The following is a 17,285-nucleotide window of genomic DNA, read 5'->3' on the forward strand; positions in this document are numbered from 1 at the left end:
TAAGTCAAAGGAATGGTGGTTGTTGTTCAGTCATGTCTGATCTTGGTGACTCCATGGACCACAGCATTCGAGGTCCAGCTATTCTCCCCTAAGGAATAGTACAGATCTTAAGTGGTTTACGTGTTTGGAGGGAGGAGAGATCACCTGCTGTTGGGCTGCTCGGGGGAAGGAAGTAAGGAAAGGATTTGATTCTTAAGGCATTGGCATCATTTCTATAGGTGGAGAGGAGAAGAGGGAAAGGGGCATTCGGGGCCTGGGGAGAGAGAGGAGAGCAGAGGCAGGGAGCTGGGAGTGTACAAATCGCTTTAAGGGGATGGTAAATATTCCAGTTTGGCTAGGGTGGAGGGATTTTGTATAAGTCTGGGAAGTCCAGGAAATCGGGACCTACTTCTCCTGCAGGATTTCGATCAATGAGGCGCAGGATCTGAACCACAATCGGCTCTCTCTGGAGGCCTAAGAAGCCTCAGATGTGGAGATAGCCTTCCTGGCACCCTCCTGATGTGTGTGCCCAGGCGGTCCTTGGCCAGTGCTTGCAGGGCCAGCCATCTGAAGTGTCGTGAGAAAGTGAGAACGTGTTACTGAGAAAGGAAGACCAACAGATACTAGCCTCAGCTTGGGCATCCATCCCCACAGATGGAGACTAGGGCACCCCTCCTCTCTTCCCACTCCTCAGCCTCCTGTCCTTATCAGAGCTCCGTCTACAGCACGCGTGCCTCTCCCATTGACGCGGGACCGCGAATGAGTCAAGCTTGCGTCACGAGCTCAGCGGAAAGAGTGGCCTTCCGGAAAACCAGGGACAGTACAAAGTGCCGCTGTCCCCCGTGCTGACAGGGGCATCCAGACACGGTGCCAGGGTGCAGGGCAGGGCTGAGCTGAGTTCCTCTGAGCAAAGCACAGCGTGCGCACCACCAGATTAGGCAGCCTCACGTCGGTGCTCGTCAGGAGGAGAGAAGCGTGGCCAGAGACGACCTCACCATCGCGGCCGCCACTACCTCCATCACCATTATCAGGCGCTTTGCCCCACTGGCGACCTGGAGACAGAACCGCCCCAAACGAACCTCCGCTAGCCCTGTGCGGCAGCTCCCGGAGCAGCGGGCCCAGGATAGCTTGGCTGGGTAGGATTGGCGCTCCCGAACGCTAAAAGCAAAGTGAGGGGGGCGGAGGGGGGGGTGCTTGTCGCGTGCGCCGGCGTGCGCAGCTCCGCCTGGAAACGCAGCCCCGGGCTCTGGGCGCTGCACCCAGACTGTCGGGCGTCTGGACACGGGTGTGAGAGCGCGTGAGCTCGGAGCCTCGGAGCCAGGACCCAGCTAGGATCTCAGCTGCTCCGGTTGCACTTAGGGCGGAGGCTCCACGGAGTCCACTGGACAGGTGAGTTGATGGCCGCGGCGCTGTGCTCCTTCCTCCCTTCTTTCTTCACCTCCCGGCGCGGACTCTCCTTGGAGGTGGAGCGGACATTTCCCTGAGCCCCGGAGCCTTTGCCAGGGTTTCCCGTTGCAACTTTCCCTCTGGGCCGTAGCACGGTCCCATTCACTGTTTTCCCCAGCCTAGAACTCCACCTTCCCCTCCAGGAAAGCGCAGGGTGAATCCTTTCTCAGCCCCTTCCCCTGAACCTGCCCTGCCAGGCCTGGGAGTGGAGATGCTGGAAGCCCTCTCCCCTAGCTAGGTGCCAGGCACCTCGGGCTGTAGTCCCTCTCCAGCTGCTCCCACTTCTGTTGCTTGGTTACCGAGCTGACCGCTCTCCAAGGGGCAGAGCACGGAAGCACTCTCTGGGGCGGGGTGTGTGTGTGGGGGGGGAAGGGAGTGCGGTGTCGAGGACGCCTGGGTTCCCAAGGATCTTGGAGAGGGCAGCTAAAATTGCCCAGGCCCAAGGGCAGGACCGTAGGACCCAGGAACCTACTGAGATCCAGGGGCTCATCCCAGCACAAAGAGGTTACTTCTGAGGTTGCATCTCCCTGGATGGGAGGGACGCTGGCCACCCTGAAAGACCTCGGCTGCTGGCCCCAAACCATAGGGACCGCGGCTTCAGCCTCTTAGCATCAGATCCATTTGACCTTGAATATCACATTGGCAAAGGGAGCTGAAGGCTCACCACTATAATGAATATTTAATGCTTCGCCCCAGAGTTTAGCCCTTCGTGAATTCAGAGCAGGGATGTACTCTCATGGGGAATTTCTATTTGTGAAAGGGTTGTGATTGATGGGGTGAGGAGATTTTGGGGTGAGTGACTTGTATGCTATTTTAAAATGTAACTGCAGTTGGGTTCTTCCCGTAACTACGGGAGTACCTCAGAGGTTTAATTGATTTGGAAAAGAAACCTGCTGTTTCTTTTTAGAAGGCCAAACTTATCAAGTCCAAGCTGCTTTACAGTGCAGTGAACACCCTGAAATCCCAGGGGCAAGGACTTCTCTGACTGTTTCACTCTTGGTTGCTGTAGGTTTTTAAAATTTGTCCCAGATTTTCTCATGTGGCCCTGGCTCTTTGAGAGTTATATCACTAGGGCCTTTGTTTAGAGAACTATTACTAGAACTATTCAAATGTAGCATTCAACGCACGGGCTTGAAGCAAGGGGTGGGGGAAGGAAGATGGCAGGAGTTGGGAGGGTATTACAAAGAAAGATTTTATTTTCAAGAGACTTTCTATGTTGATAAGAACTTTGAGAGCTTTAAAAAAATGTGTTCAGGACACAGAATGTGTAACTAGGCTGTCTGGTTATCAGAGGATGGGGGAAGCAGTTTTGCTGTTTTTAGACTAGATGGCTTCTGTATGAATGAAAAACAAAAAAGCTTTCAGGTTGTATGTTTGATTGTCCTTGACAACTTCCCCTTTTGATTCTGACTCCTCAGCTGGCTTGCATCTTTAATGGCCAAGTGCGTGGGTTACATTTCACCAGATTCCTGTGGCTCAGCACAGAGGGTGGGTGACTCAGTGTGTAAGCCAAATTGTGCCCACCAGTTCTGATTAGAGTGAGTTTGTTTACCCTGAGTCACACTCAGTCATGTGCCCAGCCTTCTTTGTGTGTGTGCTGAATGTAACTATTTAGCAGAGATCGTGTGTGTGTGTGTGTGTGTGTGTGTGTGTGTATAATAGTATGAGCCCTAAAAGCCAAAACTTCCAAATGAGGCCATGGGACTTGGTATGGGATATTTCCCATCCTGCGGATGCCAGGCTACCAGACCACCAAGCAGTTTCCAGAGACTAGTTTCCAGAGGTCAATGTGCGGAGGGCAGCTACTGAGCAGATGTCTAGCTTGACCTTTGTGTGTGATGGTGGGGGTGATGGGGGTGGTAGGATGATATAGTTCTAGCCTCAAAGAAACCCCTTTCTCTGGAGCTTTGTGAACCATGATATAGGAAGAATACAATCCTTATGTTGTTTCAAGGGATGAAAAAGTGAAAATGCAGGATTTCCTGTGGTTTGGAGAAAGGTCAATACCTGCATCAATGTGACCTATTTCTCTACCTTCAAGTCTTCCCAGGCAGATGCAGGTATCAGAGAAGGGTTTTGGTTAGAAGGAAGAGTCACTCTATGTGTTGGGAAGGGGTGGTGGTGGTACACAACCAAATCTACCTGGTAATGTCTGGTCTCCCTCTAAAAAACATTAGGACAAGAGACCCAACCCTTACCATGACCTCCTTGTTCAAGTCTTTGCCCTGGACCCTCACTCTAGCCTCCTTCGGAGCTCATTCAGTAACCCCCAACACTTTGGGTTCTTCTTTCATCTTAGCCTTTACTACTCCATGATGAAATTAGGAGACTAAGTTAAAGCTGCCAAGAAGAGAGGGGCTGTCTAAAGGGTCAGGATGGGAGGATCCTAGGGAGGAAATTTAGAATATTGGCTTTATTTTTGTATCACAAATGTTCTTCCTGAAGGACCCTGGGCCTCCTCATTCCCTCCCTTGCTGTGTCTGGACTTGATACTCATTAATTAATCTGCATGTGCTTAGGGTCAGGAATCATGTACATCACTGGGAAGAGCCAGTGCATACCAAATTAAAGATACTGTGATGGGAAGCATGGAAGGTTATTTCTCCATGGGGAACCCCTCCCCTCCTCTTAATCTTCCATGCTTGGCCCTTGGAGAGTAACCCTGATTTGGGAGGGAAGTATAGAGGCAGCAAGAAGATTTCCAGAAAATCGGGCTCCCTTTTCCTCCTTGTTCTATCCCCTTTGTTCCCTGTAGTCCTTCATATCCAGTTTTGCCGCAGTAGGAAATTTCATCTCTAATCCCTTTTAAAGCCACTGAGATAAGCAACAGAAAAATCTAAAGGGAGGAAGGATTTGGACTCCTCAGTGAGTTTGCCCATAATCCTCTCTGGTTATCATTCACTTCCAGACCAGGCTGCAGGTGTTCTCAAATAATCAGATGTCCTGCAAACACCACAGGCACATGATGGGATGGAGGAAGGACCTATCAATTCAGGTATCTCAGGCTCTTTTTAAACCACTCTTTCTGTTCTTTGGCATCCCTGTTGGCTACAGGTCAACCTTGGCAAGTTGTATTTTGGAAAGAGACTTCTGTTATTTCTTTATGAAATGGGTGAGAATCCCCTGAAGATAGTCTCTGGATGAACTTGATTGAACTCCAAATTTTTTTGGAGAGGGAAAGGAACAGTAGGGACCTGAAGCTTTGAAAACTCAGGCTGGTCACTTAAGCATTTTTTCAGGACAGTTAGGGGAGGTCTTTTGACCCAGACCTATGCCCAGAGATTCTGGGGATCTCTATAAGGGACTACTTTTAAAAAACGAATGACCCATTGAAAGTAAAAGTGGGAAATGGGTGTTTTAATGTTAGCCAGAGATATCAGGCTGGACCTAGGTGGCAGAAGTGGATGGGTACCCCTCTTCTTTACACGGAGGGTAGCCAAAGTAAAATACACAGCAAAGGGAGACATTGTTTTTGGATTCAGTTGTTTATGGGTCCAGACAAATCAAGTCAATAAGCATTTATCAAGCACCGTGTGCTGAGCCCTGTGCTAAGAGCTAGACACACCCAGAGCTAGGTTAAATCCCAGTGCTTGATACAGGACCTACCTTTGGCTGTCTCCTCTGCTTTTTCTCACCTCCTCCCTACTAGTCCCTCCCAATTTTGCTTTCTTAAACTTTGCCTGAGTCAATAACAACCAAGAGCACTAATGGAAGAATCAGCGGAGGTTTGAGACTGGCATGTGGTACAAGTGAAAGAAGATTGGATTTGGAGTTAGAAGTTCTGCCATATTGTCCATGTAAAATTGAGCAAGTCATTCCACCTTCTCTGAAGCCTCAGTTTCCTCATCTGTACAATGATGGGGGTTGGGGGGCGGTGGACTAGATGACCTTTATCATATCTTCCAGCTCAATTCTATGATCTTATGATCCTGGATATTGTCCCTGAGAACTTCTGAGTCTGCATTATCAGGGCACAGCTCGCTCCTGGTGAGGGCCCCCAGTGTGTCAGATTTCTTTGTTGAAGGGAACAAGTGCCAAGAATTTGCAGCAGTTTGTGCTAACGACCCAGAACCCAAAGTAAAACTGATGGTGCTCTAAGGGTGTTTATAAGCCGGTGTTGGCATGTGTCACTGGGTGGGAAGCAGCTTCCTCCATGTGTGGCCCACTCAGAGGAAGCCTAAGGAGGAGAAACCCTTGCTCCTTCCTCCTTAACTCTATTCATTCCTAGGGCTGAATGATATGATATTCCCAGGAAGCTGGTTCTCTGTATGTCTGAGAAAGCACCAGCAGCAGCAAGAATAGGCTTTGCTGTCATGGGCACTTTGTCATTTCTGACCAACCTGAGAACTGTGAGGGCATTTTCCTATAAGTGATGTTGGATAATTACAAGGTTCATCATCATTACCATCCCCCTATCACGGTACAGCTAGTCCCCCTCCCCAATCCCTGCCCCAACTGAACACTTTCCAGAAACCTTTGCTTCATTTTGTAGCAGCCATTTTGTAAAGATGTGTCCATTTTAGCACATCTTGCCTTCTCACCAAAATTTTCTTGAAAAGAAACATTCCAGAACAGGGGAAACAGTCATTAAAAAATGAGTATTGAGTATTTGCTGTCTACAGAAAAATGCAAATATGCAAGGACATACATGGGAAGGACATATATGTGTGTATATTTACATAATGCAAATGACATCTGTGCTTAGCTGCATAGATATGTTAAGATGCTATAATGAAATTACTAGAGCTGTATGGGATTTCTCTAGGAAGACTTCCTGCAGTAGGTAAGTTTTTCAAGAGAATGAGCTGATTCCCTGTTAACTACTGAAACACAAGATCCAAAAGTGTATATTCTGTAGGCTTTTTTTTTTTTTGGTGCAGATTGAAGGCCAAAGTAGGGCCATTTAAAAGGAGAAACTGATACCCCAGCTCTCAAGGTCCCAGATGATTCTTATCAGATGTAGTCGTCACCACTAGGATGTCACTTGATCTCATAGAGCTCAATGCTGGAACTCATTTGAAAATAACAAGTTGCCTCTCCTACCACTTCATCATTTCTAATTACTGCTTTAATTGAGTTTCTTCTAGGTTTCGTCTTTCACTAATTTACAGCCTGGTCTTCTGCTTTAAAATGAATTTTCTTCTGGTAGCATTTTCCCCTTTATTGCAATCTTCCTTAAATCCTAAGTTTTAAAAACCATAGACAAAGGATTAAGTGCTACAATATTAAAATTCTTTATCAAGGGAGTTGCAGCCAGTGTTTGGTGTTGTATCTCTAGCATATTCTATTTTATATGTACCTAACAAGGAAAGTGATGTTTCTTACTTTTTATTTCTTTATTTATTTATTGCTGTGAATGAAGGTAAAGGAGTGGTGGTGTTAGGGGGTCCAGTCTCTCCCTCTGCTCATAGAACACTTGGTGATGCTGTTCGAGGTCCTGAAACATGGTGCTTGGCCAGTTATTGGAATCCTGCCCTTTGAGTGACTGGAAGGGGTTCTCTTTTGGCCATTTTCAGGAAAATGGCAGGACCCTATATGAGAATACTGACATGGGAATAAAAAGATGTGGTTTTCCCAATAACTTGGTGGATTATAGTTGTCCTATAAATTGTTCTCTCATTGATCTTTGTCCGCTGCCCACCCCCATCAAAAAGCCTTGTTGAGAAAAGATACATGTAATCCTTTCAGTTCATTTGGAAAAAGACATCAAGCAAGGATTGTGATTAAGGGTATCTGATAAATATTCTTTCAAGTGCTCTTCACTGGTCCATTGTATAACTCAGGTAATTGGATACCCACTGTTCCCTCTGCCACCTTCTCAGATTCAAGAGAAAACATTCATCTTAAGGAAATTCAGGTCAAAGGGTTTGGGGCAGATGCTCTGAGAGCCCATCTGTCAGCAATAGGGACTGTCATACTAAATAAGAGAGGAAGGGAATATATTAATTGGACTTGGTATTTTTCTTTTGAATTTGATTTTTTAAAAAATGTCCTTATTCCAAATTGGAAGAATTATGTTGGTCCCCTGCCTGGAAACAGACACATGCTTCAAAGCAGTTTAATAAGAAAAAATGTCATTATGGAGACGTAAAGGAAATAAAAACTTGTCTAATATCTGTATTTTCCAAACTCTGATGCCCTCTATTCCCCACTGTGAGGAGAATGAAGGTCATGTTGAATACACAAAGGCTGACATCACCTACCCTTCTACCCCTTGCCCTCACCCCTATAACCCTTGCCCTCACAACTATCTATGGGCTCACATCCTTTGCAACCCTGCTGTGCACAGCTTTGGGGACCTCCATAAAATGAAAGGATGGAGCTGCTTCCTGTAGGGGGTTCTCAGTTCTTCTTGGACAGTTCATTGCATCCATGATCCCATTAATGTAGATACACCTGCCACCCCCCACCACTGGTGTAGACCACAGACTACCCAAATTTCCTGTTTCTGTGTCATTCTTTTCCACATCTTTCTGTAAATCTTCCAAAGAAGATTCACTCAACTTGCTAGAGGCCTTCCTCTGTTTGTTATTATTTATTTATCTATCTATTCATCCATTTATTTATTTATCTGCCCATTCGTTCCTTCATTTCTATGTTCATTTATTTATTCATTCATTCATTTGTTTGCTTATTTATTTATTTTGTGAGGCAGTGAGGGTTAAGTGACTTGCCCAGGGTCACACAGCTAGTAAGTGTCAAGTGTCTGAGGCTGGATTTGAATTCAGGTCCTCCTGAATCCAAGGCTGGTGCCTTATCCACTGCACCACCTAGCTGCCCCCTCTGATTATTTTTTTAATACTTTATAGTTAGGCTGTCCTCATGTCTCTCACTCTCATGACATGGCAAGTCCACTGTGATATGGGCTTGATAATGTCTCTTATGCCTCATTACTGTCAATATGCTGTAGCCTGATGATTTCCATCATGTTCTTTCCATTGTCCTTTGGGTTCTCTGAAATTTCTTTTTTTTTCTTTTGAGAGCATGATGTACTTTGATTCACAGCTATTTGGTATCATTGGGAGACATCAGTGTCAAAATAAATGGGCTTTTGTGATGACAATCTACTTGGAATCTCCCACTAATTGTATCAAATGTATTTATGGTCAGACAAAAGAGGGGATATAATAAGAGAAAATACTTCTCTTACCAGTTCAATCCAGAGGGCATGTATTTTCTTCCACACAAAAGGGTGGAGATGAGTTGATTAGGTCAAACAGTTCTTTGTCCCTGTTCTGTTCACTTTTCCCAAGTCTATGTGCCTCTTCTCTCTTTCCTCCTGGATACTTTCTCTTCTCTTTCATTGCTCTCCCTGTCTGTATAATCACTTCTACTTTTCTAGATCATCACCCATAGCATTTGCCTAACTATAGTTGTGTCACTATTGCTCAGTCCTGGGCCCTCTTTTCTTCTTCTTCTTCTTCTTCTTCTTCTTCTTCTTCTTCTTCTTCTTCTTCTTCTTCTTCTTCTTCTTCTTCTCCTTCTTCTCCTTCTTCTTCTCCTTCTTCTCCTTCTTCTTCTCCTTCTTCTCCTTCTTCTTCTCCTTCTTCTTCTCCTTCTTCTTCTTCTCCTTCTTCTCCTTCTTCTCCTTCTTCTCCTTCTTCTTCTCCTTCTTCTTCTTCTTCTTCTTCTTCTTCTTCTTCTTCTTCTTCTTCTTCTTCTTCTTCTTCTTCTTCTTCTTCTTCTTCTTCTCTCTCTCTCATTTCTTTTGGTGACCTTAAGTAGTCCCCTAACATGCTAAATTCTAGATGAGTTGTGAATTTGCATGGGTGAAAGAATTTGACTACACTATTGAATTCATGGACTTGTACTTTTCTCCAAAATTTATTAAGAAGTGACTTGTTCATTGAATCTTTCATTTATCTATCATTCATTCAGCACTTTTCTATATGTAAATATAGTGGTAGGTAGTGAGGGAGATACAAACCTAAATAAGGCAGGAGTCCTGCTTTCATGGAGTTTACAATCTAGTGGGGGGAAATATGACGAGTACCCAAATAACTACAATACAGTAGAACTTGGAAAGTACATTAGAGAAATCTGAAGCAAGGTCTGAAGAGGAAGAGATAATTTATGACAAGGGAATCAGAGAAAGCTTCATGGAGAAGATAGTAAGTAGCAATGACAGAATTGGGCTTCTTGACTCCTGGGGGACAATTTTGCTAAGTATATGAAGGTGGTTAGGACCACAAAATGCTTTCAGAGGGAGGAATGGGGTATGGGGTGGGGCGAGATCAGGTTCAGCAAAATCTGTGAAGGTGAAGAAGCACTGGTGTCATTCATCCATTTGTTTAATCAATATATACATTTATACACACACACATATATAAGTATATGTGTGTATACATATACAAATTCATATACCTACATACACACTTGTGTGTGTGTAGGTAGCTAGGTGGCACAGGGGATAGAGTGCCAGGTCTAGAGTCAGGAAGACCTAAGTTCAAATCTAGCCTTAGACACTTACTATCTGGTGACCCTGGGCATATCACTTCATCCTGTTTACCTCAGTTTCCTCCTCTATAAAATGAGCTGGAGAAGGAAATGGCAAACCATTCCAGCATCTTTGCCAAGAAAAATGCCAAAATGGGGTCACAGAGAGTCAGACATGACTAAAACTACTGAACTACAATTTTATATATGTATGTGTATAAATATGTACATGTATTTATATATACACACACTATACACAGAGAGAGGGGGAGAGAGAGAGAGAGAGAAAGAGAATCTACCATGTTCAAGAGGTTAAGCTTCTGTACTATTTTAGAATCTAAGGTGGAATGGATGCCTAAGATAGAGAGCAGAGGATAGTTAAAAATGAAATTGACTTGGGACATGGAGTTAAATTATACAGAGCCTTCATCTTGGGTAGAGCACAGTTCGCTTTTTAAAGGGCTTTCCCATCCATTAAGTTCTCTGATCTTTTCAACACAGAGAATCCATTATTATCAGATGAGGATCTATTTAGACTGAGAAAAAAATCAGTCTGTGAGACCTGAGGCCCTCCCCACACATAGCCCAAGGCTGCTGTAGAATCTAGTTGTACTTGTGTGTTTAGGCCTCAATAAGGAGCTTTTTGACCCTATTTCTTTGTTGCAAGGAGTAATGTGGGGAGGGAAGGCTAAGATTCAAGTTCCATTATAAGGTTCAGGCCACTCTCCAAAGGTGGGAGTGGAAGGAACCAGGAGTATATGTAAGTGACAAATGTTGCTAAGTCATCCAGAATCCATGAGAAGGAAAATTTACACTCAGTGTTGGTTCAGCAGTTTTAAGAAAACCAATGAAAAAATGAACTAGTTGAGTAAAGTAATAATAGCTTTTTGTTGTTGTTCACTTGTGTTCAACTCTCTGTGACTCCATTTGAGGTTTTCTTGGCAAAGATACTTGGGTGGTTTGGCATTTCCTTCTCCAACTTATTTGACAGATAAGGAAACTGAGGCAAACAGGGCTAAATTACTTGCCCAGGGTCACACAGCTAGTAAGTATCTGAGGCCAGATTTGAATTCAGGGAGAGGAATCCTCCTAAAGCCTGACACTCTATTCACTGGGCCACCTAGATGTCCTAGTAGTGTGTGTCACATACATACGGGCATGTTTATTTATATACACATATATCACACATATGTGTTACATGTACACGTGCATATACCACACACCTGTATTATGCATACACATGTGTATATCACATGTGTGAGCATAGTGATTTGTGTACACGTGTGTGTACACATACACACGTACATGAACATATATACACACATGTATCTATATAGCACTTGATTATTACTGAGCATGGAACTATTATTTGATCCTCACAACAGCCCTATGGGAAGGGGGAAGATATAAAAATAAGTTGCTGTTATCATTTTACAAATGAGGAAACTGAGGCCCAGGGAGATTATGACTTGCAGATTACATTTCAAACTTAATTTTTTGTTTGTTTTGTTTTTTGTTTTTTTGCGGGGCAATGGGGGTTAAGTGACTTGCCCAGGGTCACACAGCTAGTAAGTGTTAAGTGTCTGAGGCTGGATTTGAACTCAGGTCCTCCTGAATCCAGGGCCAGCGCTTTAACCACTGTGCCATCTAGCTGCCCCCCCAAACTTAATTTTAATTAAAATTTTAAATTAAATTACAGTAATTAAACTTAAAAGTATTTCATGCATAAATCCTTGCCCCTGCCCTGATTGTTAAATATTTACCAAGACTCCCCTGCCTATGCCACATTGGAAAGCTGTCAATTCACCTCCATAGTAAAGGTCCCAAGGTCTACGCTCTTTCCCTCTCCCCTGACAAATATTCTTGAAACAATCTTCAAAATTTAGAACTGTGTGTTCAATATTTTGTCCCTTATAGCCCCAATTCATAGGGGATTTTGGAAGCTTCGAGCTAACTTAGCATGACAACAATGGGAAGATGACTGAAATTTGGAGTCAGATGACCTGAATTCCACTTACCACCTGCATGACTTTAGGCAAATCATATTATCTCTGGACTTTATTTCCTCAACTGTAAAAATGTTGGGGTTGCTCTCCAAGGTCCCTTCCAGTCATGATCCTTCCTTGAAGATCATAGTTTATAGAATTTAGAGCTGTAAGATCATCTTGTGTAATCCCTCTTATTTACAGAGAAGGAAACTGAGGACGTTGCCAGGGATCACATGGGTAGCAAGTAGCTGAGGGACTTCTGACTCCCAAATCCAGTCCTATTTCTATTTAAGCATTTCAGTCCTGTTACCTATTTGTGTCCATGTAATTTCCAAATGCTCCTAAGTTATTCACCTATTTGTGTTCATGTAATTAACAAATATTCCTTAAGTCATCCAGACACTCAGTCGGGGCTATTCACACCTGGTCTTGGCCAATGGCTTCAAGGACACAATGGAAAATAGAAGCAGTTCTGATGATCAGGACTGACTCACAGAGAGTGACATTATTAGCTGTCATGGTATTATAGCAAGGGGAAGGAGGACATCACAGGATCTGTCTGGTCTCATCAAAGATGGTGGCTGTCTACACTTTCAGTTGCTCTTCTTAATTAAAAAAAAATAGCAATAATTTCTCCTCGCCTCTGATTCCCTGTGTGCATCGCAGCCCAGGCTCAGCAGGAAGAGACCCTACAAACCATTACCAGCATCCTAGTGACTGCTTTGAGCCTTCCGGATGTGACTCAGCTCACAGGGACCCTCCTCCCTCCACCTCCCTGGGCTTACACAGTCAGGCAGAGGGTTCCTAAACAAAGCTGGGAATGGGGCTTTGAGATCAGCCATTCTCTGCTGTTTGAGTCAGCCCTCTACGTGAAATGGCAAAGAAATGTGGCAAGGAGATCAGCCCTCTCTCTCTACCAGGAGATATTTTTACCTCTTTGTCTTGCTATATTTTTCCCTTCCGAGAAAACTCACTCATCTCTTCTGTTAAACGTGCTATTTTGGGCTCCTCGGTGCCTTTGTTGCTAAGTGACAGATTTGGAACCAGGGGCTTGCACAGTGTACTGAGACCGTCTCTGAAGTGTGCCGTAAGTAATTGAGATATTCCTTTAAGTTAGTATCACAGAATTTAATCACCTGATGTATGGCTCATGAAGGTGACTTTACAACCCAATGGAGATAATACAGGAGAATTACTGGCACCCAGATGACTTAGTTACCGGAGATTCTCAATGAAAAAGACATGGTAGTAAAATGGAATGAGCCCTGAGATAGGAACTGGGAGGGCTAGTTATGATTCTATCTCAGCTGCTAACTAGTTGCGAGAGCCTGGCAACTCTGTGCCTCAGTTTAATGAGGGGTTGTCTGGTCTTCTGTGCTTCTATGGATCCAGTTGGGTAACTTTGGGGAAGGAAAACTACACTGGCTGGAAATACACAGCTAATGTAGAGTCTCACCACTAATAGGTTGAGGAGTCAGTGGGCAGCACCTCTTAGAGTCACGAGAATTTTGAGGCTCCCTGGTGGATGGAAGACCATAACTATGAGATCAGAAGACTCTAAAATGAGAGTCTCATCCCTCTTCCTGCCCCCAGTGGAATGTAAGCTTCTTGAAGACAGAGACTACTTCAATTTTGTCTTTGAATCCCCTGCACTTAGCACATTGTTGTTCAGTTGTGTCCGACTCTTTGTGACCCCATTTGGGGTTTTCTTGGCAAGGATAGTGGAGCAATTTGTCATTTCCTTATTCAGGTTATTTTATAGATGAGGAAACTGAGGCAAACAGGGTTAAGCGATTTGCCGAAGGTCATACAGCTAGTCAGTGTCTGAGACTAGATTTGAATTCAGGTCCTCCTGACTCCTGCCCATCGTTCTATCCATTGCACCACGTAGCTGCCCCTGGCACTTAACACATGGTACACACTTAATAAATGCTTGAATTGAATTGAATGTTATACAAATTTAAGCAGTAGAAAACCCTTAGAAATCATTTTATAGATTTGTAGGATTATAGAATTAGAAATGGGAGGGAGGAACCTTAGAAATAATGTGGTCTTGGCGGGCAGCTAGGTGGCGCAGAGGATAGAACACCGGCCCTGGATTCGGGAGTACTTGAGTTCAGGTCCGGCCTCAGACACGACACTTACTAGCTGTGTGACCCTGGGCAAGTCACTTAATCCCAATTGTCTCACAAAAATAAAAAAGAAATAATGTGATCCATCCCCTTCTCATTTTATAGATGAGAAAATTGACATGCAGGGAAACTAAGTGACCTGCCTAATGTCACTCAGAACCAGGATTCTGTGACAAGTGCTCTTTCGTTCACGTAGGAGGAACAAGAGGTCCAGAGATATTGATGGCTTCCTCAAGGTCACACAGCAAGTAGGGTCAGAACCAGGAACAAATTTCTAGGACTGCAAAATCCTAGTTGTATGGTTGTTTTAATTTTTATTTTTGAGGCAATCCAGGTTAAGTGACTTGCCCAGGGTCACACAGCTAGTGTCTGAGGCTAACTTTGAGTTCAGGTCCTCCTGATTCCAGGTGTTCTATCCACTGTGCCTCCTAGTGGCCCCTTGTGATTGTTTTGTTTAAACTACACTGTACTACCTCTTGTGAGGAAGGGCAAAGAGGGAGAAGGCCATTTCTCCTCTAATCTCACAAATAGAATTGTTTCCTGACATTTGTGTCATTTTCTCTCAGATGGGATGCTTTTTGAGCCTCTGACTAGACACCAAGTCACCTGCTCACTCTCATTCTCACTCATAGGATTGTAGTTCTAGTAGAGACTTCAGAAGCCAGCTGACATCACCCCATTTTAAAGACTGAAGCCCATGGGAGGCTAAGTAACTTGCCAAACATCACCCAGAAAGTAAACATCACAGTCTGGATTTGAATCCAAGATATCTGAACTCAGCGTTAATGTTCTTTCCACTTATATCATGTTACCTTCTGGGTCCCCTGTCTTCAGCCTGAAAATGGAAGTGTGGCTTCTCCTAGCTGGCGTTGAGTTTCTCAGCTTCAGTAAATGAGGAAAAGTTGGCTCTGCTTCTCCTGGTGACTGATTGTTGGCCCAGGGTGCCAGCTGGACATATCACCCTTTGTCTGGAAGGAAGAATGTGGGAGGGAGCCCAGCTGAAGCACAATAGGTGCAAAAGCAAGGGGATCGAATGTGCTTTGGGGCTGGAGATTTATGGTGGCCAAATTGCCTTAAAGATTTTCAAGCCGCAAGTGGACACTGCCCTGTAGTGAGAAACCCCAAAGCCTTCTTCCAAGGGCATTAGCCTCAGATGGAAGCCTCTTTAAATCCTTCTAACCCAAGGCCTTGAGGCTCTAAAGCCTTTTTCATCTTTTCCTTTGACATTAGGAGATAGCAGTGGCCTGGGAAATGAACCCAGCAAACTTTAGGGAGGAAGCCAATTCTGACAAGTGAAAGCGAACGTTTATGGAATGTGGGTGTTCCAACCAACCAATAAGCCAAAATAACTACTTTCCTTCCCAAAAGGCAAACGGAGAGGTAGCCCCAGAAGGAGCAGGTCAAGGTGTATGCAACTCAGTGTAAATGGGAGGTTTTTAAAAATAGAATTGAGTCCAATTCAATTCAGCAAGGATTCCATACTATTATAGAATAATTATACAGGTTATACATTATTACTACAAATTGTTAAAAAATACATATAATTATATAATAATATACATATCATGTGCCAAGTATATCACCTCGAATATTTTTTAAATTTATGTAAGGGAAGACAACGTAGAGCATTTCAGGGAGAGACAGAGATCATGTTAACTATGTTTATGCATAATATGAATCCTAAAGGTGGAATATGGTGGCCCATGCAGTGGGCAGTGACTGTCAAGCATGGACCAGTAGGCCAATGTTGGTGGGAGGATGAGAAGAAGGGGAAAAGTCCCAGATTTGGAGTCAAGTCCTGGGTTCAAGTCCTATCTTTACCATGCATTAACCTGTGAGGCCTTAGGCAAGTCATTTAACATCTCTTGGGCTCAGTTTCGTCATCTGTAACACAAGGAGGTTAGACTAGATTGCCTTCAATGTCCCTCCCAGCTGTAAAACGATGAGAGCAGCATGAAGGAATGAATGATGGGGTCATCAAGAAGGTCAGAACAAGCTAAATGGCTATAGAAGTAGCTGGTCAGAAAAAAAGGAGGGGGCAGCTAGGTGGCACAGTGGATAAAGCACCGGCCCTGGATTCAGGAGGACCTGAGTTCAAATCCGTCCTCAGACATTTGACACTTACTAGCTGTGTGACCCTGGGCAAGTCACTTAACCCTCACTGCCCCGAAGAAGAGGAAGAGGAAGAAGAAGAAGCAGCAGCAGCAGCAGTAGCCAGTCAGAATCTCAAGAAGAACAGAAGGTAGAGGCAAGAAGGGGAAAACACCAAAAAAAATGGAAGGAAAACATGAAGACCTGAGATGGGGGGGAAGGGAATCCAGATGCATATCCGAGGGAAAGCACAGAGGTTTAAGTGCTCATAACCTAGAGAAGGGCTGACCTGAGATTTCCCTTGGATGAGGATGGGGGTGCAAAGGGGATTGGCCAAGGGGGTGAGGAGATGAGGATGAATGGGGGGCCGTCAGAATTCATTTGAGTCAAAGGGGATAGCCCTGGGCCTGGAGAGGATAAGAGCGTGCTCCCCCAGAAAACAAGAGACTCAAAGGGAGTCAACTCAGCCTTGGCCTAACAAGGGGATCCATAACCCTAAGGGCTGGAGCCTAGAAGAGACCCTTGTAGATAAAAAGGGAAAGTGAAGGAAGTACTTTCAAAGCACTGACTAGTAATTGTTCTACCTGCATCAAGAGCACTGAGTACCATGAGACTTCATTCTTTCTCCTCCCTCATCCATCTATGACAGCCCCAGCAGAGTAATCTTCCCCATGTATAACTCGGATGATGTCTCTCTAAGGTTCTAGAGCCTACAGTAGCTCCCTATGGCCTATAAAATGAAATAGAAAGTCTTTGCTTGGCATTTAAGGCCCTTTACAATTAGGATCCAATCTTATTTTACATTACTTCTCTTAATTTATACCATGGTCTAGCCAAAATGGATTTTCCATAGCTTCTTCATCACATATAGCCCTTTTCTTCCTTATGTTTTTGCACAAGCCTTTCTTCTTCTTCTTCTTCTCCTTCTCCTTCTCCTTCTTCTTCTTCTTCTTCTTCTTCTTCTTCTTCTTCTTCTTCTTCTTCTTCTTCTTCTTCTTCTTCTTCTCCTTCTCCTTCTCCTTCTCCTTCTCCTTCTCCTTCTCCTTCTCCTTCTCCTTCTCCTTCTCCTTCTCCTTCTCCTTCTCCTCCTCCTCCTCCTCCTCCTCCTCCTCCTCCTCCTCCTCCTTCTCCTTCTCCTTCTTCTCCTCCTTCTCCTCCCCCCCTCCTCTTCCCCCTCCTCTTCCCCCTCCTTCTCCTCCTCCTTCTTCCTTCT

At 44.4% G+C, this 17,285-nt stretch overlaps 1 protein-coding gene across 2 annotated transcripts in view; it reads left to right on the forward strand.

The window, feature by feature from the left end:
* The first annotated feature begins 621 nt into the window (after nt 1-621).
* Nucleotides 622-17,285, forward strand: part of SLC6A17 (solute carrier family 6 member 17) — a 63,979-nt gene continuing 47,315 nt past the window's right edge. Inside the window, exons 1-2 of one of the 2 annotated variants that reach the window (XM_044001596.1) lie at nt 622-1,368; nt 4,334-4,420. The gene's annotated coding sequence lies outside the window, so the exon portion shown is untranslated. The remainder of the gene's footprint in view (nt 1,369-4,333; nt 4,421-17,285) is intronic. The other variant, XM_044001595.1, reaches the window with a different exon arrangement.

This window comes from Dromiciops gliroides, chromosome 4 (assembly GCF_019393635.1).
Source record: "Dromiciops gliroides isolate mDroGli1 chromosome 4, mDroGli1.pri, whole genome shotgun sequence".
NCBI classification, from domain to species: Eukaryota; Metazoa; Chordata; class Mammalia; order Microbiotheria; family Microbiotheriidae; genus Dromiciops; species Dromiciops gliroides.